Source organism: Dunckerocampus dactyliophorus, chromosome 16 (assembly GCF_027744805.1).
Source record: "Dunckerocampus dactyliophorus isolate RoL2022-P2 chromosome 16, RoL_Ddac_1.1, whole genome shotgun sequence".
Classification (NCBI taxonomy): domain Eukaryota; kingdom Metazoa; phylum Chordata; class Actinopteri; order Syngnathiformes; family Syngnathidae; genus Dunckerocampus; species Dunckerocampus dactyliophorus.
Genome location: NC_072834.1, coordinates 16,700,582 through 16,724,823, shown reverse-complemented (window position 1 = coordinate 16,724,823; position 24,242 = coordinate 16,700,582). Strand labels below are relative to the sequence as shown.

Sequence of the window (24,242 nt, the reverse complement as noted above, 5' to 3'; positions counted from 1 at the left end):
GTTGAAAGCCGGACTTGCGTGTTCAGCGAAGGTTGCTCTCTTTTAAAGCAGCTGTATCACCATGGTAACTTAGGCTAAACTCATAACCTGGTTGGGACCAGGCTTTCCAGGCTTTCAGCTGTAAATCAGCTACGAAAGTGCCACTATTTCACTGTTTAACTAACTCGGCGGAAATGGCGTCACCATTTATTGAAAACCTACGAGGCTCCCGAAGGAACATGGAGGAAAAAAAGAGCATTCCCTGATGAGGTTATCCATCTATAAGCGAGGTTTTCAGACGAGGGAATACGCTAGATATGCTCCTAGGAGCATCAGGAATAATATGAAATATTCATAATTAGGCCAATATTCGCAGATGTAAACGTCACCGCAGTCCTTGCGTCACGCCACGCCACGCCACGTCACGTCACGTCACGTCACGTCAACAATGCCATCTAGTGGTCACAATGAGATACAACAAGAACTTTAAATATTTAAAGTTTTTGCCCCATTTTATTTATTTTTGAAATGGATAAGTTTTAAAATGTCAAAGTTGTGTAATGATGAGCGTTGATAAAAAAAAATGGCTAGTAGGTTGTAGTTGGTATAATAAACCAGTGTTAACTTGCCCATTACATGCTCAGCATTATTCTGTCAGCGGCCATTCCGTGCTCGATTGGCGGCGACAGTGTTGCTTTTAGCAGTCATAACCTTTTGGGAACTCCTCATGACACTCCATAATAATTCCGTACTCATTTTTTGTAAAATACACTGGCTGGGATCGCTATACTTTTCAGCGGACGTAGAATTATATGATGTCAAACGCCCCCTTTCATGTGAACGAGCACTTAGCAGAAAGCTGAAAAACCGGACTTGACAAAGTAAATTGATCACCACCGCCGCGGGGCCTATAAGTCTGGTTTTGTCAAGTCTCATCTTGAACACAAAGCCCGGGTTCGTGGAGCCACTTTTGCCGTACACCCCGTACCTCTGCTATTAAAAAAACAGTAGACTATTGTTTGACTATGGACAAAATGTAACGAATGAGATTCGACTATGAAAATCCTTAGCCGAAGACAGCCCTAGTTCTAGCATACTGGAATATGTATTAGCAAGTTTAAATATGTTTCAGACGTCCCACAGTAGTCTGTTGTCCAAAATCCAGTTTTGATGCTGGAATTTAGACAGTTTAAAAGTGGTTTTAGTAAGCACTGTTGTATAAGTGTAGCTTTTATGCTAATGAGCTGTGTTTGTCTCTGACAGAGTGTGTGTCTCCTAGAAGTGCTATTGTGTACTTGATCCACTTTCGACATATACACTGTAACTCTGCACTTGTCCAACGTAATGGATGCCATGTATCACATACAATGTAGTAACATTAAGGACTGGGACAGGAGGACACAGACATTAACAACACAAGCATGCTACAGTGCTAACATTACACTCACATTGTAACAGCAACACCATGCTAGGTTAGCATATTCACTGAAGGAAAAACATGATCAAACTTACACCCCACGCTCCCACGCCTGTAGCTGACTGACGGATCGTTGGCATCTGAAAGTGGTGGCCCTATACATCGGTCGGGCTCTTTTAGGCTACGTCCACACGACCATGGATATTTTTTACTCTGTCTGCACGAAAACACATTCAAAGGCTGTCATGCACGTACCAAAGTAATGGTGGCGCTGCAGCCACGGACTTCACCCAATCAGAAGAACATAATTTTCGTAGACAGCACAATAACAAACGTGGCGATTCACGGGAGAGTGTGGATTGACACTGAAGTAGAGTTACTTTTCAGTAGTTTATTTCACATTTGTATGAATGTACTGAATAAAAAAGCTCTCAAAATATAACAGATGTTGATTATCAAGGTCAGAGGCACGGTCATGTACATGTGGAAGGCAGTTTTCCTTCAAGACAACATGGTAACCCGCAACTGTTAGAACCATTTGTAATCCGTAGCTGACTGACAGATGCCTTTATTTCAAGACGTGTAGCAAAGCCTACTTATTTTACAAAGATTTTATGGCCTCCAGGTAGTGGACTTTAGAGGTTTGACTATAAAACATGGCCTCACAGAAAAGAAGTGTTAAAACAGCACTCCCATTAGTCCTTTCAATCCGTGTCCAGACGAGTGCGCAGCCAAGCTAAAGAGGTTTTATAACATATATCACTGCCCCTCCTCACCTTCCCGTCATCTATTTCCCTTTGCCAAATGTTTCCTTGTCTCTTATCTAGCCCATCATCACCTCCTCTCTCACAGTTGAGAAAAAAAACATCCAACACACAATTCCCCTCAGCAGCTGCCTTCTAACATGTTTAGAGTAATTCAGTTAGGGAGCAAAGCAACAACAACACCGTGATCGACGACTTAACCCCCGCAACTCCAGGTTGAATGGAAAAAGTACTCGATTGTGCTGGATAGAGATTTCAAAGTGCCCAGCGTGAAGTACATGTACAGTACAGTACGTACAGTATGTGTGCTATAGTGAAAAGGTCATGTAAAAAGTACATGCATGTCAACAAATTCAGCAGGAAGTTGTACGCCTAATACACATCTTACTATTAATGCTCATGTACTTTATTACCAACCCTTTTTAAATTGCATTATTTCTTGCAGTTAATACGTCTCCATCCATCTTCCCTGGGTGTTTTTTTTTCCTGCCCTTTTCCACCAAAGAATAGAAAACAGTGATGCCAGATTGATTTAAAGGGAATAGAAATGTCAGGTGGAGTAAAAAAAAAAAAATCCATGAAATATCACGTTCACCTCCCTAAATGGTATGATCGTGACCAAAAACAAGCAGGATGAAGAAAGTGTTTTGAATGTGTCGCTTTGGGTTTTAAACGTAAACAAAACGTAGCAATGGACTAACAGACCATTGGTCTTGGCTATACAGTGGTTAGCATATTCCCCTGGTTAGCGTGTTGAAAATTTAAGCCAAAAATTTGTGGTTAGCGTACAATGTAGCACACATCCTGTTGCGTTATTAGTACACTGTTTGAGTGAAACTGTGTTCTTATTGTCTGTTTATCACATAACATCCTTGTTAGCATCCTATTAGAATATATACAACATATATAATACATGGAAGGAGGCTGAAGGCAGCCCCGTTACTCGTTTATGATTATCATCACTTGACTCTGTAGTTCTTTGCTGACTAACAGTAACACCACAAGTCTCAAAAATGTTAACGCAAAACACGTTTTTATAGTTTTACATGTATAAAACAAATCTAAATGCAGATAAATGCATATAAATGAGGAATGACAGGGATGGACATTTACCTTCATTGAAGGCCGATTGTTGCCAAAGACACGCTGTGGCAACGCGGACACCACCTTCTTGTTTTGCCATAAATAATTTCTGGAATTCAGTTGTGTTTCTGAAATTCTTTTGTGGGTTATTTTTCAGACGTGATCAAAAGAAAAGCAAAGACTTGAGAAATTCAAAAAATAATTCACAGCAAAACATGAAGTTTGTGTCCGTGTTGATCTCGATGCCACGTCGTGTCTTTGGCAACAATCACATCTTAAATGAAAATAAGAGTAAATGTTAATTTATCTCGCTCATTCATCATTTATATGTATTTATATGCATTTACAATTGTTTTCTGCGTGTAAAATTCTAATTGTAAAACAATAAAAACATGTTTTGTGTTAACATTTTGGGCTTTCTGGAACGGATTCATTGGATTTCTTATGGGAAAAATGGATTTGCTTAGAGTATGTTTCAGTTAGAGTCTGACCTTCCGGAACGGATTAATGACGCTAACCAAGGTTCTATTGTATGTTACAAATGATACTACCGTCTATCATTGTTTGCCGCTTGTCATCAGAATTTGCCGCCTTGCTCTTCACCAAACTACGATGAAAATTCAAACTTTTTATTCTTCAACTTCACCTATCTGTCTACAAAACGCGGTTCAAAATTGCTAGCATTGAAACAAAACTTGTAGGATCAGCTCGCTCTGAGTGATAACGTTCTATTTCACACGTTTCATCCTAGTTTTGACATTTATGCAGTTCTGTGTGGGCTGAGACAATAACCCACTGTCGGACAGTTGGGGGAGGTCTGAACCTCTGGAATGAAGTTAGGATAATTTGATGATCAAAGGGAAAAAGCCACTTTCACTCATCACCACTTGTCACCAATTTTCCGCCTTGCTCTTCTTACAAACTATGACGAAAATTCTAATTTTAGCTTTGCCTGTCTGTCCACAATATATTTGGTACCAATCTGACAAAAGCTTAGGACGAGCTCTTGTACATCATGCCCAGAAATGACCCTTAAAACATCTACTTCAAGCTTCAAACTAAGATGGCTGACTGTGCATTTGTGGGCATACGTTCTTGATACTTTTGACATGCTTGCCAAATTTCATGTTGCTGAGTGAAACAGACTCCAGGGGCTGAATTCTTTTAATGCATGTATGATGGCTTTCCCGTTGGCTTCTCCAACTGTTTGGAAACAAATGTGCCTTGAAATGGCAAAGTGATTTGTTTATAGCCCTCACCAACTGTGTGTTGCAACATTAATGCTTCTGACAATCCCCCATGAAATGTGGGGCCATCTTCATAAAAGCCACAAAATGGCACAACAGCTGTAGCACCGCACACGCACACACACTGCCAAATTGTACTTGAAGCATTGGCAACCTCAGTGCAGATGGCGCTAGTCCTCCTAATGCCTGTTTTAGCAGTTCGACTTGTTGGGTGTCATACAGTATTGTTGACAGAAAATCCAGGTTGAATTGGACAAAGTGAACCTCCACAAGTTCACACTGACCCCCACCTTCCCACTGAAATCTACGCTCCACTTCCTGCATCTTTTTTCCACAGCTTTCACTGTCATCTCATCTGTTTCGTCGCAAGGACCGCTCTTAATTGCTTTGCCAAACGAGCCAACCAGTTGTACCTCCGGTTGAAAGCTGATCAAAAGCCAGAATGCGGCCGCAATACCCGAGTCTCAGACTCGCCGGGTATGATGGGAAGAGAGGGACGCTAAATGGAAAAGAGCGAGGAGTGAATGCAGAGAGCGTCCCCCTAACTGTCTCCAGCTCCCTCCCTCCTGCTCGCGGTGACATCTATCAGCCGTGACAGGCAGCATGCGCTTTTCAAGTTCAGGTGTTTCTTTTCAAATCTCATGTCAACCCTCATGGATCTCCTGACGTGCACACTGGGTTGCAGGTGCCTGTGAGGAAGCTCTTCTAGTTTTTTAGCCTGCTTGACAAAACAAAACAAAGTCTCAAACACTACTGGAAGCTTGGCAAGAGGAGGAAAACACAAAAGTCTTGTATGCTGGTGCTAAACTTTAACACACACAACTCTGACATGCACAACTCTGTGCACTTTTCACTTTGCAAGGTTAGAAGTGTAACACTCTAAAACTTTGAATGTAGACATACTGTACTTGTTCTATTCTATTTCACACATTTCATCCTCATTTTAACATTTGTACATTAACCTACTATCACTAGGGGGCACCACTGAAATAATGTGACCTTACAGATGGTTGCAGACCGGACAATAACGACATTTGAGGGAGATCCTCGTAGCTCCTGGAGAGGACTTATGACATTTTGACGATCAAAGGCACCAAGCTACTTTTGACTCATCACCACTAAGCACCGGAATTTCCCCCCCCGAGCTCTTCTCACAATCTACAATGAAAACTGTTTGCCATTTAGCTTTGCCTATCAGTGAGTGAAACGCGGTTTGAATTTGGCAACAATCGGACAAAACATTGAGGACGAGCTCGCTCTTGTCCAACAACCTCGGAAATGACCCTTTTCCAGATGCAGATCATAGCTTCTGGAGACTTTTTTGTACTTCTACTCATAATTGACTGATAGATTGAATTTCATTTTTAATTTTTAATATGCGTGTATCATGTTATTTCTTTGTGACATCATGCGTGATGGAGGTTTCAACTACAATGCTTTTTGTTTCTCTACCAAGAAATAAAATACTGCTACAATAAATTCAATTTTCTGTTCTATGGTTTTCATCGGTTTTCATCAGATCTGTTTCACTCTTTGCCATGTTTGAACCCTTTGAAGTTAATCATTTACAAATGAACCTAGTTCAGTATGAAGAGCAATGCTGAAAGCTTGTGTGATTTCCACTATTTTCTATGCATATTCCGACTATTTTCTTCAACGTTTCTGGTGGGTTTCCAAATTGTCCAACCATTGGGGCCGTTGAATTTGAATGTTCCACCCTAACACACAACACATTTCTTCATGGGAATGATTAAGTTTCGTTTTTTCAGAGGGTGTCGATTTATCTTGAAGGTTATTATGGAGGCTGCTAAACTGTGAAGAGGTTAAACAAGTATTCCGCCAGCTTTTTATTCCGCGTAATGTGATAAACAAAATGTTCCTAAACGCCTCTAAGCGCAAGCCATCACAGTTCAAATCCAGCAATCAATTCACGATACACAATTTAGCCCCCGTGACAACAAGTTCAAGCCAACCCTAAACAAACATTGGCTTGCGGTAGCAACTAATTCAGCTCCCGAGCGAAGATTTAAAGATCCTTCAAAGTCAAACTCGTTACGCACACACAGGCGAGAGGGAGAGAGACGTTTTTGTTGCAGTGGTGGTTTTGTTTCACCCACTCATCTCCCCGCAGTGCCTGATGGCAAAGACGCAGCGTACTGCAGCCAGCGCTAATTAAATAAACTTAAATGAGCCAGAGGAACATGGTATGATTTTTACTGCAGCGGGTTATGTAATTACCAAAGCCTCTCTAATGTACACACATCATTACATCGAAACAATTTGGAAATTAGCTCGGGGCTGTGATAGGAAAAGGACGTTTTTTTTTAGTGTTCTGTTTTAGGATCATGTATTTCAGCAAGACACTGACGTACACAGGTATTAGTATAAACACAAATTTACATACAGTATTTAGCCAATCACAATCCTGAGAATGCAACCATAACCACCCTTAGTCACACATTCAGACGCCTCTGCCCTTCAGTATACCGTATGAAGGATTTATATTTACTGTTACATACGCTAAACCTACTTTAAGTATGTTTAAAATCTGAACACAAAAAAATCGCTGTTGAAACAAAATGAAATTGGCTCACATAAGTCGATAAGCTGGTCGCTGTTAAATAAAGACGTACTTGAATGTTATGATAACATTTGGTCAAAATGTGTAGGAAAATATGTGTTTTTAAAAATATCCGTGTTTCTCCAATTATTGTGTTCCAGTATCTCATCAATGAAGATGACGCAGGAAAAGCATGCTTGGGGCATGTGCACCGAGCTACTGCAACAAATATCTACATCACAATTTCTTTGACATTTAACCCGCATTGATTCTTTTCATTATTCTATTCTATTAATATATTTATAGTAGGGCTGTCAAGAGACACCCAAGTCTTGAGACAAGACGATACATGAGATTGGGTCCATGAGGACGAGACGGCATTTTACCTTTTATATTTGAAGAAAAGCACAATGAAAAAATAAATGACTGGACAAACAAACTACAACTGAGACACAAAACAATGTACTGTAGGTTTGTTTTGAAATGTTGGTTGTCCCTCAAATTGTTATATAAATGATATTGTCAACATTATTTTGAGGCCAAATTAACCACTATTGTAATATTTACTGTATATATATATATATATATGTATATATATATGTATATATATGTATATGTGCATGGCTCAGATGAAGGGTACCCTTTGCTGTCTTCAACTTCACTTGAGTCGTATTTGAAATAGTTGTTCTAACAATGTGTACTATCCCTATCACTCTGACGTTTACAGAGTGAGGAAGCTTACCAAACCATAAATTAAGCCTGTTCATGTTTTTATTTTGCGCTAGCACGGCTATGTTCTAATAAAGTGTCTATATTTGGACATTGGAATGTTACATGTAAAGCATGTCTACTTTTGTTGGGAAATAAACAATATTTTCTCTGATAATTTTGTCAGGATTTTTACTTAGAATTAAAGACTGATGTCTGAAATTGGTTTCTAATGTGTTTTATTCAAATATTCTCAGTGTAAAAAAAAATAACTGGCGTGTAATCATTAGTGAAAAGTACATAACCTTCGTGTCCGCCTGCCCATGAAAATTTTGAAGAACATAATTCCATGGGAAAACAAACGCCATGATGATTACAATGGTATATATTCATGGAATAATTACTCAACACTGCAACTAAAGTGATTTTTTGTGTATAAAAGAGTAAAATAAGATTATTTGAACAAAAGTCTAACACCGAGTGGACACCGAGTTATGTACTTTACATTTAAGAAAGAGTGAACTTCGGAGGGTTGCTATGGAAAATGGAAGATGTCTCAAGCTCTGGTATGCTGGGTGTGTGTTTTGCAATGTTTGAAGTTTGTGTTGATAACATTACCAAGGTCTATCCACGAGTTTAAAATTTTAAATGTAACACTTGGGTACCCTTGATCTGAGCCATGCACACACATACATACATACATACACACATATATATATATATATATATATATATATATATATATATATATATATATATATATATATATATATATACAGAAATATTACAGTAAATATTAATACTGCAGTATTTCTTTTAAAATGTTGTCTTCCACTGTTGTCACTGATGTAACGAATGTGCTAAAAATATTTGTTTTGTTTTGTTTTGTTTTACAGTTTTATTACATTATTTATGAGCTTGTCCGTTTTGGGACATCAGGGTGAAAAGTAACTTTATTTTCAAGGAGTTAAGCAAGCAGTGCAAATATTTGAACCAAAACCTGAGCTAAATATACAATATCTACTTTTCCACAATGGCAACAGGTCAAGGGAGCCAGGCCTAGTTGTTGCGTCTTGAGTTGATAGCATCAAGAAAAAGGAAAAAGGAAAAAGAAGCGGAAGACTAGTAAGATGGAGGAAGTAGAAGTAAGAAGAAATGAGAAGACCTTGCACAGCTCTTCAGGAATTAAAAAAATATCACATCTTGATAGGTTGCAGTGCTTGGCCAAGGGTGGATGTTGTTACCGTTCATACGGACCTTTTTTGCCATATTAATCTCTTAGTTAGCATTTCAATCATTTTGATCACGATTCCCCACGAGTATGGCGGTGGCCTTTCGGAGATAAGGGTGCACAGCGGCGCTATTTGCATGTTGATGAGATGGCTGCACTGCAAGCAGCCTGCTTACCACGTTTTTCCTCCTCTCCCTGAATGATGTCAATTAAGACGATAATTTTGCTGGCAGAACCACCATGTTTTTTTTTACATGCTGCATGTGTTGTTTACGTGGCGGTAGCACAGACACTGCGACGTCCCTGTTGCAACTCCTTTGGAGGAGACATAGCATTGGGTATCATCCACGTAACATTGAAATTGGTTTCTGTATTGTCTATGAAATGTGACCACATGGGAAGGCAAAAATGAGGGGACCTAAAACAGAGACCTGAGGAACACCATTCATGACTGGTGCCAATTCGATAAAGCCAGGATTAGTTTATAAAATTCCACAATCCTCTCTATCGCATGATGAACAATATAGTATAGGAGATTTGCATATATGCCTACACTCCTTACCCTCGGGATCGAGTTGCTCCAATTGACTCCCATTCTAGCCACATATTTTTGATCATGTCATAATTGACATAAGACTTAGGTCTCGCTACAGAGTTATTAATCCGCAGAGTTATTCATCTGTTTGCATCGGACTTGTCGTCCTGCGTATGGAGCTTGAAGAAATGATCGCCGTTGCGTTTAGCGAGCATCTCCATTCAAACAGCCGCGGCGTTGGCTTCACATTCGCCATGCTGTTTGAGCTAAGTGATCATTTTGGTGATGCTGAAGAAGCTCGTTTCCATTTGCAAATGTTTTCTGGGTACACGCACTTTGCACGTTTGCCAGTTTTTCTCATTCTCAGTCAGTCAATGGAGCATTGGAGGGAGTTGGTGGCTCAGAAAGACACGAGCGCAAAGGTGATGGGGACGGTTTGTGGGTTTTTTTTTCACCTTTCACTCAATACTGGCTTTTTTTTAATATAACAACTATTGACAGTTTCATCCAAGACTGTTAAATGCTCCAAAAGTGTCATCTCTCAATGCAGCAAAAGAAATAGATTTGCATTTTCATGCTCATTCCTTTTTGTGTTTTGACAGCAAAGTGCTCCTTTGTTTGCCGTTTGCAGTCATCTAAGAAAATACACAAAGTAAAGCACAGCTTGTATCAGAATAGCTACCGATGTACAGAAGGATGAGCACAGGGTTTGGAAAATTAGGTTGCAGAAAAAGTTGTAACGTTACGAGAAGTCAAAATATTGTAGCAATAAAGCCATAACATTGTGAAAAGAAAAGTTACACGAAGAAAGTTGAAATAGTTTTAAAAAAACAGCAGAAATGAAAAAAACAGCTGTCATTTTACAAGATTTAAGTGACATTTAAGTCATATTCACACATATATTTACAACAATAGACTTGAAATATTATGAGGAAAAAATATATATATAATTTATTATCATATCGAAATGTTTTGTTTTACAAAATATCAAAGTGACTCTTGCTTTTGGCCATCCCAGGGCGAAACTGTTACTACATGTACAAACTTTCTGTAAGAAATTGCAAGAGTTTAGTAGGATTTGGTTTGGTTTGGTTTTATTTGAACATGAAGGTTCCAATGGAATACATCTCATGAATCATCCTTTCACAGTTCCACATGTCCAAAAGGAGTAGGAAGAAGCAAAGCTTATTTAATCCTACCCCCCATCCATTGCACATCTTGTACAGTACATATTATTCACTTCCTGCATTCCATGTCATGTTTTTATATAATAATCAGTGTAATAATAAATAATAAAAATAAAAAAACAGCATGACAGAACAATAAATATAATAATCAAGACTCTTCTGCCTTGTATTTAGCAAACACCAAATGCTTGTATTGTTTTTTGAATTCGCTCATCTTGGTACATTGTTTGAGTTCCTTGCTCAGTCCGTTCCATAATTTCATTCCGCATACGGAAATGCTGTGGGTTTTCAGCGTAGTTCTTGCATATAAATGTTTTATGTTTAATTTTTTCTCTAAGATCATATTTCTCTCTGATAGAGAAAAACCTTATGACGTTTTTGGGTAACAAGTTATTGTTAACTTTATGCAGTATTTTCGCACTTTGAAAATGTACTAAATCAGCAAATTTTAATATCTGTGATTTTAAAAATAAAGGGTTTGTATGTTCTATATATGTGGCATTATGGATTATGCTCACAGTACAGTGAGTGAGTGAAGATTACTTTTATAATTATTGCCCATATCTCCACACAATAAGTTAGATATGTAATACCAAGGAACAGTAAAGAGTGTGGAGTGATTTTTGATCAAGACCAAATTTTGCATTATTCAATATACTGTAGAAGTATTTCCTGCCACCTTCTGTTTTATATTTTTAATATGAGATTTCCAACTAATTTTTTTCGTCTATTATGATCCACAGTAATGTATTTTCTTTCACTCTTTCAATATCCACTCCGTCTATTTGTATTTGATTGTATGTATCATTTCTGCTATTTCCAAATAGCATTATTTTAGTTTTACTTAAGTTCAAGGATAATCTGTTTTTATCAAACCATGACTTTAATAAGACCATTTCATGACCTTTTTAATGAGTTCTTGTGTGCTTTACCCAGAACAAAAGGCAGTAGTATCATCCGCAAATAATACCAACTTTAAGTCCTTTGTCACTTTACAAATGTTGTTGATATACAAATTGAACAGTTTTGGTCCCAATATTGACCCCTGGGGTACTCCACACGTGATATTTAAACTCGCAGATGTATATTCTCCTAGATTTACAAATTGCTTCCTGTTTGCTAGATAGCTTTTAACCCAATTCAAAACGAATCCTCTGATTCCATACCTTTCTAATTTTGATGTTAAAATATTGTGATTAATTGTATCAAAGGCTTTTGTCAGATCCATAAATACTGCAACTGCACACCTTCTGTGATCTATAGCAGTAGTAATTTCCTCCGTGATTTTGATCAGTGCCATAGAAGTTGAAATGTTAGCTCTGTATCTGTATTGACTTCCTGCTAGTAATTCTTTCTTATTAATAAATGTGTCCAACAAATTTTGTCCAATAAATTTGACACAAAATTAGAGAAGAAAACAACACCATTATTATGCAGTTTGGATGCACATTTTGCTGAAAAAAATATTCCCATTTCAAGGGAATATAATGGTATTTGTGTGATAGATAATACTCCCGAGAACGGTGGCGTTGTGGTGTGAAGATTTGCTAATTACTTGATGTGCATGACAAGAGGCTGTTCCAGCTGCACTGTTGTCATCTGTCTCTGTCTCCACATCTTCAGGTATTAACATCTCCGCCAAACGCTGCAGGCTCGTTTTCACCCGTCCCTCGCCTCACCTTGTATTTACCTCCATTTCCAATGTCTGCTCGTGGTATGTTTTTAAGCTGAATGCATGGCAGTCCAACGTGGGGCCGTATGTTGTGCAGCAGAATGTGCAGTAGCGCATTGGCGGGGCTTAAAGGACAGCAGTGTTTGCAAGGTCAGGCAGCATGTTGAATGGCTGTTGTCGCGGAATGTTCACACATGGATGACCACACGTTCTGTTGACTGTGTTGCTGCTGCTTTTGGTGACGGACGATAACGCTAAAATGTCTCTGAGGTTATTTGTTTTTATGTAAACGCAAGATCAACGATAGTGTCCTTCTGGAGCAGCGCAGCAAACAGAAGACTAAATTCTTTCACCCTTTCTAGAGAACTGAAATACAGTGGACCCTTGGATTTGTTTGGTAGTGAATAAACTCAAAATTAGACCAACGTTTCAGGGGAATGTGTTTTTTTTATCATTCATGTATTTACAGTATATGTTGTTCCTGCTATTGAGTTCAAGAAACCTTTTATTAAGTGAATGGAGTTTTGTTGTTTTTTAGAAGAAGTCCAAAAGTACAGGAGAGGCTCGTAATTTGAAGTCGCTGGCCCAAAATCTTGAAATTTGTCCAAACATTTCAATGAAAATATGGTCCAATATTTGGAATGATAGTGGCTCAATGTCACAGAAAGCGACCTTTGATATAAATAGGACCGAGACCACTGGAGAGCAGTGCCTTTAAGGCGTGCGATATTATGGTCCACTGTATTATCGAAGGCTGCCGTTAAGTCGAACAATAAAAGGGCAGCAGGAATGCCAGAATGTGTAGTTAAAAGAAAATCATTAAAAAACCTTTAAAAGTGCAGTTTCAGTGCTGTGGTATGAATAAGGATTGTGGATGATGGGCAAAATTCCCCCAAAAGTGCAGTTTTCTTTTGATTAGTTATTAATAGCAACATTACATTTTGGCTTTTGCTCTATTTGTCCCATTTTGGCTGTCATTTTTATTAAATTGTATTTCTACAATGTACCGTGGGCCAATAAAAAACACTTCATCAGGGTTGAACGCGTGACGTGATGTCAACTCTGTGAGTAACCCCAACACTGGCAGCTATTTGGCTTCCTTTGTTGCTGGCCAACAACAGTAATTAAAAAGAGAATGCGAGTGTTATTACAGCTGGAACTAATTGATGCGTCACAGCAGTTTTTATGTTGATCCGAAATCAGAGAAGGCTTCCAATCACAACCTTAATGGCCCGCGGCTCTGCAGTTGGAGGATTTTTTGGAGGTGCTCGACAGAATGAAGGCTGAACTCGAAACTGAAACCGGTGAAATGCAGCAAAATGCAGACCTCGAAAGCAGTGAAGCGTACAAGCGTACTCGAGGGTCGAAATACGTGTTATTATGTGTGAAAATTGAAAGTACAGAATTTGAAGTTGGTTGTTCAAAACTCGAAAACTGGAAGTTGGATCTAAAATGTTAAGGAAAATATGTCCAAAAACTGGTGCAATTGTAGCCGCTTCAAACTCTTTGCTCTTTTTTACAGTACAGTAATCCCTCGTTTATCACAGTTAATTGATTCCAGACCCGGCCGTGATAAGTGAATTTCGAAGCCAAGTATGATTCCTAAATTTTAAACAGAATCTTTTTGTATTTAAAGCATAGAAAACCTGTTTACAACCTTGTAAATATGTTTTTTAACATTATTAGAGCCCTCTAGACATTAAAAAACACCGCCAGAATCACCTTTACTGTCACGTCTTGGCTTTGGTGTTGTGGCGGCGACCCCAGGATGCGAGAGATGAGACCCGATTGCAGGTAAAAATGTATATTTACTAATTGCTGCTGCCATGCAGCGACGAGATACCAAAAAAAGAGCAGTAACATTCATCAATGCTCCAGCGCACGAGTGACGCCAACGGCTCAACTCAATAATCACACACAAATGAAAGGCAGGTGCGGTGGAACAGAAAAGCAAAGCGGTTTTGCCAACACATGGCAAAACAGGAAGCACTACAAAATAAAGGCATGAAACAGGAACTAAGGCATAAAAGTGGAAACAAACTAAATTGTCACACAGGCTAACTCGTGGATCTTGACACTTTACACTCCTGTTACACAATAAAATAGACATAATGAGAGAAAATAAGTGTTGCGGTAAATGTGTGCCGGATATGTGGAGGACAGGAAGTGATGTCGGAGATTTAGAGTTGTGTTTTAGCTTGTTGTGGGTTACGTTATTATTATGATGATTATTATTATGATGATGATTATTATGTCATTTTTGTGAGATCATTTAAACCTGCAATAAAAGCCTGTTGTTCCGGCGATCAATTCTGGTGCTTGTCTCACCAAACAATTACTGACACCAAGTGACCAATGTGGAATACTACATTCACAATGTGAATGCATCTCTTAATGCCTTGTATTTGTAGTTTAGTTCATTTAACTGAAAATGCTTCATTTAGGCAAAAATATACATGCAATTTGCTTATGTATATTTTTTCACTAATAGGCCATATTCAACCAAAAAATTGATTTATTAATTAGTATATTTGCATAACCGTGATAGAGGGAAGCCGCAAAATTTGAACTGCATTGTGGCACGGGGGCAACTGTACACCCCAAACGTCTTGCTATATTATTTACAGCCTTATTATTAGATTGTAAGTTACGCTTGTAGTTTAAGAAGCGCTACTTTTGTTTGCGGGATTTACAGTAGTTTGTGTGCATTGGAACTCGAGAAATTCAAGGAAGCAAGTTTAATGGACAATGTGGTGTTTAGGATGAAAACAGCAAATAAAATGTTAAAGCTGTTTAGTTTTAGTAAATGTACTGCATGAAGAATGTACTGTAGTTTAATAAGTAATGTAAAAACTCAAAAGTTTATATAACAGGAAAAGGCAGATGCACTGCTGTCTTTGCTATCGGTGTTTTAGCACATCAACAGAGATGTCTTTTAGCTGCTTCTACTGCCATTCCATTGCATCCGTGACCTTTGTGCAACACGGGTCGGCTAATAGAAGCAAAGTCGCTCACTTGAGAGCCGAGAAGAAGATGCACTAAAAGGCTGCAGCACCCTGACTGTCCCCCACTGTCAAAGCATGTAGTCTCAATGTTGTCTGTATTTAAGGACATTTTAGGTCCGTGTGGGCTGTCGTTAATGGCGCTCAAGGGTGAAGACACTATGTCACCTTGTCAGATGAGGGATGGGTAGACACAGTACCCCATAATCTGCCTTTAAAAAAAAAATTAAGTGTCTTTCTAAAGGTTTGTGCTGTCAAAAAGAGTTGAAAGTTGGACAGTATTACCTCCACAGGACCCAAACTTATGGCACTAAATGTCTCCTATGGGTTGTGGTGAAAATGCTTTGCAAGACATGCTAGCATACTTGGAATACACATACAGTATCCTCTACGTTTTATCATCATTAGACCTACGCTCAATGACTTAAGTCCCACCCCTTTTCGCTTGATGACGGACAATTTTTTCAACCAGTCTTGCTCAAATTTCATAGAAATGTGCCTGTCCCCTAAAGGCGGGTACCAAATTTGATAGTGATTGGGTAAACACCCTAATGTTACAGTTGGTGTTTTGTAGAGCTGTGTGAGAAATTTCAAGTCAATCACACTTGAATAACAGTGCCACCGATGGGGGGTAATTTGTAAAAAAAAAATAAATAAATAACAGCACAGACAACACGGTAGGTGTGCATTTTTGACAAATTTTCACCCGTTTGTGTGCGGCGGTAAAAGAGTAGAAGCTTACACCATCATAGAAACTGTACAAAGAGTCACGATAACCAACACAACATACATGAGTTTTCAACAAAAATGCATTCAATTGCGTCTATGACTGATGATCAATTAAATAGCATGGTAGTCTTCCAGGTAAAAATGGCCCCGCCATACTTTTTGGGCCCCTGACCCACAGTTTTGGGAACCCTGCTTAAAAGAGGGCCTCCACAGTATGATCATTAGCTGTGTGTGTGTGTGTGTGTGTGTGTGTGTGTGTGTGTGTGTGTGTGTGTGTGTGTGTGTGTGTGTGTGTGTGTGTGTGTGTGTGAGAGAGAGAGAGTATCCCCAGAGAGAGATAGTTTTACTTGGAGCTGTCCAATTTGAAAGAGGAGTTCCTTGAGGGAGCAAAAACAGTGGAGAGCATCATGAACAATACACCCTCTTTGAATTTCATCCTCTGTTGTTCGCTGTCTTTTTTATCTTTGTCTCGTTATAGCTTTCATCTTGTTCAAGCAGCCGAGAAGCTTCAAGTTTTCTCGGCTTTTTGTTAGTGAAGTTTGGGGGGGTGAAGCAAAAACCACTTTGTGGGCAAAGAATGTTGTGTCAGATTTTTGTTTCACTTTTTTTGGACATTTTTCACAATTTTTCATGAATGTCAATGACAGTTGTGTTTTTAGCACTGCGTCACTCACTCATCTGTGCGGCAAAGTCGTGTTTATTTTAGTTCCCCATCCTTTGTTCATCTGCATTTTGACTCACGTTTTGGCTTTAATATTTTCTGTTAATGTCTTTAACTTAAATGATAACATTCTAATTCCATTTAAACTTTGGATTTCAAATCATTTATATATTAAAATAGTTTTTATTTACTTTTGAAAATGTTTTCCTTTTAATAGTTGTGCTTGTATTGTTTACTTTGTGTGTCATTTCCTCTTCATTTGCATTTATCGTAATATTGATTCAAATTTTCGAAATTATAATTGTTTTTAGTTTAACGTTTAAATTTCTATATTTTTTAAACGTTTATTATTTTTTTTTTAGTAATAGTGTAATGGATGTTTTATTTTAAAATGTCCCTGTTAGTTTTAATTAAATCTAAATGTAAAATAGATTTAATTAACAATATTTAAATAACTATAATTTTCCCTCTCGCATTTGTGGTTATATTGAGTATAATTGAATTTAGTTTCAATGTAGATTTTTTTTTTTTACTTTTAATTAATTAATTAATGTACTTATTTTTTGTGGTGTAATTCATCCATTTCCAATGCCGCTTGTCCTCACTACGATCGCTGGTCACTATGCTGGAGCCTATCCCAACTGAGTTTGGGCGAGAGGCGGGGTACACCCTGGACCGGTCGCCAGACGATCGCATGGCACATATAGACAAACACTCACGTTCATACCTATGGACAATTTAGAGCAGGGGTGGGCAAACTACGACCAGAGGGCCACAACCGGCCCGCCAAGCGTTGGAATTCGGCCCGCAAGTTGCTTCCAAAGTATTTAATGTCAACTTTTAACATACAAGCTGGCACCATGACTTACCAGACAACTCACCCGTGGTGCCAAACAAACACAAGTCAACAAATATGCGACACACAACTTAACCTGCCCACTGCACTGTCTGGGAAGTCAAAAAGGAGGGACGTTCACATAGTGTGTGTGTATCAAATATACAGTCTGGCCCCCCTCGTCAATTTTGTTAACTCAGTGCAAATCAAAAGGTTTGCCCACCCCTGATTTAGAGTCACCAATTACCGGACATGCACGCACGGGGAGAACATGCAAACTCCACACAGAGATGCCCAAGCGAAGAGTCACACTAGTGGAATTCACGTTTTATTTTAAAATGTTCCAGTTAGTTTTAATTGCAGTTGTTATCGACTGAAATTAAAATTGCAATTAATGCTATCATAATTCAAATCTAAAGGCAAACTAGATTTAATTAAGAATATTTATATAATCAGAATTGTCCTTCGTAGTAGTAATAGTTTCATTCATGCTCATTATAATTTACAATAAATAAATAAATTCCAAAAAATATATACAGTATGTATTTTATGTAGGGTTTTGAATTTGCTGTTCATAAGTTGACCTATTTTTCTGTTTTGCTGACCATGTAGCGTTGGGTGTGCCTGAAGTACAGTTTATTGTTTGTAACTGCATTCCATCGCGGAGCACAACGACAATGAAGACCTATTGAGTTGCAGTCGTTACTTCCATTGTCGTGCAATCAGTGCTGTCACGTCACGCTCCAGCGTCTCCAACAAGAAAAATGCAGCTTGAGACGTGAGTCAGTGCAGCGTATTGAAAGCTAACCACTGTCTACTCTGCGCATCTCCCCTGAACCCTGCCGGAATTATTATTATAATGTCCTGCCCCTCTTTATTTTCCTGCTTCCCTTCTGCATCGGCTGAACCCAACTCGCTTTATCAAATAAATTGGATGCCGGCGACTTCTTGTGATTGTGTCTGCGGAACGGTTTCCGGCTTGCCCGAGAGTTTTCTGATGGGAAGACTCTTGGAATAATTGACCTCCGAGTGGGCATTCCTTCCATGCGGCTGGCTGCATGCCTCCAAAGGATACAAAGACAAAGACAATGACAATCACTTACTCTAACAGTCATTCACAATGACGTTACCGAATGAACACACACTTTTTCAAATGAATTTCTTTAAATGTTTCCTGTTAATAATTGTTTAATTTGCGTGTATGTTCGATTTTTATTGTTATGCATTTTTTTAAGAGATTTCCCTTGAATATATTTCTGTCTTTCTAGTAATAGTTTAGTAGTAATAGTTCTAGTAATAGTTTCATCCATATTTTATCTTAAAATGTTCCTATTAATTGAAATTTGTATTTACATTGATTACATTTGTATAATTATAATTCAATTTAAAGTTTAGACTTTTACATAAATAATTCAAAGTTTACATTTGAGGGGGGGGGGTATGGGGTATTTCCTGTTAATATTTTTCCTTTTTCTTAGTTTTATTGGTGTTTTGCTTTTAAATGTTCCCCCTAATTTTCATGTGTATTTATATACAGGACTTATATCAGGGTTGTCTAAAGTGCAGCTCCGGGGCCATTTGCATCATTGCTGTTTTTTTTTTACTGTCACAATCACAATTTAATAATACAAATAAAACAAAAAAAGCAGAAAAATTTGAAAAATCAGCAGTAATTTTACAAAAATAAAGTCAAAATATTAAGAGAAAAAAAGTTATTATACGAGAATAACGTAATATTTTGAGGGAAAATACCACCATTTTTGTAGAATAAAGCTGAAATATTGAAGAACAAAGACTTTTTAAAATTTGTAATATTATGACAAGACATTTTTTTTTAAATTGGGTTGCGGAAAAGGTTCTAATGCTTCTAGCATCAAGATATTATGGGAATAAAGTGATAGTTACTAGGTAAGTTCTACAAGAAGAAAGTTTGAATAAAAAGGCAGCTGAAATTTTACGAGAATAACTTGAAATATTAGAGATAAAAGTTGTATTTTAACAAGAAAAAAAGCCACAATTTTATGAGAATAAACTCGTAATAATACGAAGAAAAATATCATTTTAGTAGCCTAGAGTCAAAATATTACAGAAAAAATAAATTAATTTTGAAAAGTTGTAATATTATGAGAAACAAACAAAACAAAATCAAGTTTTTTGGAAGATGAGGTTGTGGAAAAAGTTATAATATTTTGGGAATAAAGTAAAAATATTATGAGAATAAAGTCATGATAATATTACGAAAAGAACATTTATGAAAAAAATATCAAATTGGCCTTGAAATCCTTTTTCAGTTTGCAGCCCTTGCAGGAAAATTTTTGGACACTTTGACTTATATTGATTACAATTTTTTAAAATATATTTTGTGTCATCATTATCCCTTTCTTATTAGTAATTAGGGATATCCAATCATATTAGCATAAAAATTTGATATCAGTTCATATCAGTATCATTTTGTTAAATAATTTCACTAATTGTTTTAGTCCAGAGTTTCATACTTCGCACTTCACTTTGTTGTTTGTTCTACATCGGTGTCAGTTGATATCGGTATCGGTTATGACATCGCTTCTCCAATAGTGAGGCGGGCCCACCTGGGGGAGACTTTCAATATTAGTGCAGACCTGCCAACATATGAATTTGTACAGTACAGATAAATGAATAGATATTATCAGTTTCTCAACAGTATTTCAAATGGGGGGGTGTAAAATCATTTCTGTCCCCCGGTGGGGGCATGACAGAAAATAATTGAGAACCACTGGGTTAAGACGTGCTGGACAATATCAATGTATCGGATATCGTTACAAAAGCAAATATTGAGCAACTGTGGTTTGTATAGCTTTTTTTTTTTTTAGTTTTGTTTTTACATGTTTCTGTTTATTTTAACAGAGATTATTGATTCAAATTTGAAAATGCTCATTTTATTTACTGTACAGTTTAAATCTGAATGTGAAATGAATTCAGTTTTTTCAAAATATTTCCTGGTAGTAATTCCATCCATCCATCCATCCATTTTCTATGCCGCTTTTCCTCATTAGGGTCGCGGGGGCATGCTGGAGCCTATCCCAGCTGACTTCGGGTGACAGGCGGGGTACACCCTGGACTGGTCGCCAGCCAATGGCAGGGCACATATAGACAAACAACCATTCACACTCACATTCATACCTATGGACCCTGGTAATAATTAGTTGTTTTTTTAATGCATTAAAATTTCAATATTATATTTGTAAGAAAATGAGAAACATTAAAGTTACTGATCACGTACCCTCAGACTAATGAATGATGTAACCGGATGAACACACTGAAAGTGTCGTAATCCGGTCAGGCGTCTTAATTCCTCTTAATTCCATTTACAATTCAACGCCTTTTTCTTGCGTGTTTGCGCTAAATGCTAGTCTAACTTTAGCCAAATCCTTCCCGGAGTACATTTACACACGGCTTAAGTCTCATTTGTTTTATTTACAGAAGGCCTGCACACCACATGCCAGCTAATAGAAGCGCAGGTCCAAACCACTGATGTCCTACTTGAGGAGGACTTCTGTACTACTGTACTGTAAACGCACAAAATCAACCACTTTTGTTTGGCTTCGCAGGAAATATCATCTGTTGGTGCGAGCAACACCTGCTGCTTCCAACATGGCGTGAAAATGTCAAGCGGAACAGACCTGCATATGCGCGCACACACACACCCTCTCTTTTGTCTTTGCATGGAGTGCACACAGTGGGAGGTCATGTAAGCCACCCCTGGAGTGGAAGCTCTTTGTCGCTGTTAACCATTACGCTGGCAAAACCTTGTAAAACACATCAAAATAGCAGGAATAAAGATGTCACCGTGTGGTTGACAGTTCTGATTGTCAAGAGTGTTTTGTAAAATAAAAAAAAAAGAAAAGAATTACCCAAACCAGATGAAATACAACATTTATAGTTATTTGTTTGCTAGGCAGTTGTAGCACAGGGTGCGGTACCACCTCCTCCCTTCGTTCCATGTCAACGTTGTTTTTCCACAACAAGTTACATACCGGTGTACCACCTTTGTTGCTGCCACTTCCAAAGCCGGAACATTGCCGGATCGACTTCACACCTCCCCAGTCTGTGTGGAAGTCATGCATGCAAAAGAGCGACACTGAAGACAGGCAGAACATTGGGCCTCATTCACGAACATCTTCTTAAAAGTCTTCTTAAAAAGTGTACTTAAGAAGGCGGGGGTTGGAAACTGCGCCACATTCACGACACGTTCTTAAGTAGGGATAATCGTTCGCACCGGTGTTCTTAGGTTGATGAATGCCAACTGCGATGCACGTGCATGTGAGGCCTAATTTGCATAGGTCACCGCCTATTATTTCCTATATAAGGTCAAAAATGTGCCGTGCGCAACGGGCAGCTGGAGGCGGAGATGGCAACGCGCAAGGGCAAGACTGAGGAGCAGCTGGACAACAAACGAAAGAAAAACTTCAATTCTATTGAAATAGAGGTGCTTTTACAAGGAGTGAGCGAACACAAGACCACCTTATTTTCACGTGTATCCACCGGTCATCAGGCCATCCAAAAAGAGTCGGCATGGAGCACCATTGCAGGAAACATAAATGCCGTTTCCACGGAGAAACGCGCCACAGCAGAGGTTAAAAATAAGTGTTTTGACTTAAAATAGACAAAAAAAAAAGATTGGACTGCACCAGAGGGATCTGGAGGAAACGGGAGGTGGGCCATCAATCAGAAACAAACCATTTCGGAAACTCTAGAAAATATTTACACAATCATGATAGAAAAATAAAGTCAAAATACATAGTTTGTGTGTGACAATGTATTTTTTCTGTGGTTACATTTGATTAGACGCTGCCTAATTAATACAGCAGCCCCGTGCTCTGGCTCAAGACGTGGCTGGGGGCGCATGTCGTTATTTGGGGGTGCTACGTGCACAATAGGCACACCACGTTTCATTGCGATGTTATTCTGATGATCCTGCACACCTGCAAGAACAGAGAGGGAAGCCTGAAGCCTGAAGCGGGACATCAAATATTGGTGGCTTTCAGCAAATAAATCTAATGGTCCCTTTACATTCTCTCTCTGCGCAGCGCACGTCCAGCCAGCCTTTTTTTTTTGATGAATTGGGATTTGAATATATATTTATCCATGGAGTATATTTTAGTTGTTTTGATGATAAATAATTGTTGGGATATTTTATTTGCACTACATTTTTTGGGATCAGGTTGCAAAATCCATCATGAGGGCGATTGCGCATTGAAAGTGCAAGCTTTGCTTGTGCGTAAGAGTCCTCCTGAGCGTTCCTAGACTTTGTTCTTACTGTAGATCTAAGAACTGTGAGTTAAGAACACGTTTCGTGAATGCCAAAAATCTTTGTAAGAAGGCTTTAAGAACACATTTGTGCATAAGAACGTTTCGTGAATGAGGCCCATTGCCTTTTTAGATCAACTGAAAACCATTCTACTTAATCCCCTTCCTTTTGGTTCAGTATTTACAAAGTAGTTATTGAACCTTTCAACTACCTTGTTTATATTATCATTTTTGGCGTTTCCATCTGTGAAATACTGAGGGTAATCTGCTTTCTTAGAGCTATTCCTGATAACATGTTTCGGATGCCCCATGTTGCTCTGTTAGTTTCATTCTTGTGATTGACTATAATGTTCTTTCTTACACGCTCTCAAAATATTTAACTTGTGTTTGTACGTTTTATACGTTTTTTTCAGCTTGTGTAGTTTTTTTGCACAATAAATCTTCTGTATAATGTGTTTTTCTTCTTCCAGGCATTTTGCAGCCCCTTTGTCATCCATGGCTGATTTCTCTTCTTTTGCTTATTAGACACTTCTCTCGATAGACAGTAATTATCGTACAACTTCATGTAAATATTCGAAAATGCATCATCCACATCATTTTCTCTGTACACACTCTCTCATCTTTGTTATTTTAGATCTTTTCATAAAAGTGTTAACACGTTCCTCCGTGCGTAGTCTTTGGAATGTCCTTTTGTCTTCCATCTTTTGTATAGTGTTCATTGTAGATTGTAAACACTGGAAGATGGTCACTGATGTTGTTCATTAGCAGACCACTAGTTGTGTTATGATCAAAATCATGAGTGAATGTATTGTCTATTAGCCTGGCACAACGATCTGTTATTTGCTTGGCCTGGTGACTTAAGATGTACATAGTATCTATGATCCTTTGCTCATTTGGATTCAGAAGATCAATACTGAAGTCTCCACATATGGAGATTATTTTTTTGGCTGATATCTGTGAAGGTTGCTTTGAGCTTGTCCTTGAACATTTCAATGCCTGACTTAGGTGTTTTATATAAACAACTTATTAATACATGTTTGCTTTTTTCTGTACAAATTTCAATTGTTACACATTTCGAAATGTTATTTTCTAGTGGTTAGCATGTTGGCCACACAGTGACAGTCAGGAGATCGGGAAGATCTGGGTTCCAATCTCTGTTGGGTATTTCTGTGTGGAGTTTGCATGTTCTCCCCATGTGTGTTGGTTTTCTCCGGGTACTCCGGTTTCCTCCCACATTCCAAAAACATGCATGTTAGGTTAATCGACGACTCTAAATTGTCCATAGGTATGAATGTGAGTGTGAATTGTTGTTTGTCTATATGTGCCCTGTGATTGGCTGGCGACCA

The 24,242-nt window shown here is 38.2% G+C and overlaps 1 protein-coding gene across 2 annotated transcripts in view; it reads left to right on the top strand.

Moving 5' to 3' along the window:
• The window catches only part of tmem132e (transmembrane protein 132E), a 496,716-nt gene that overhangs the window by 378,455 nt on the left and 94,019 nt on the right, over window positions 1-24,242 (top strand). The gene's annotated exons all lie outside the window — the stretch shown is intronic.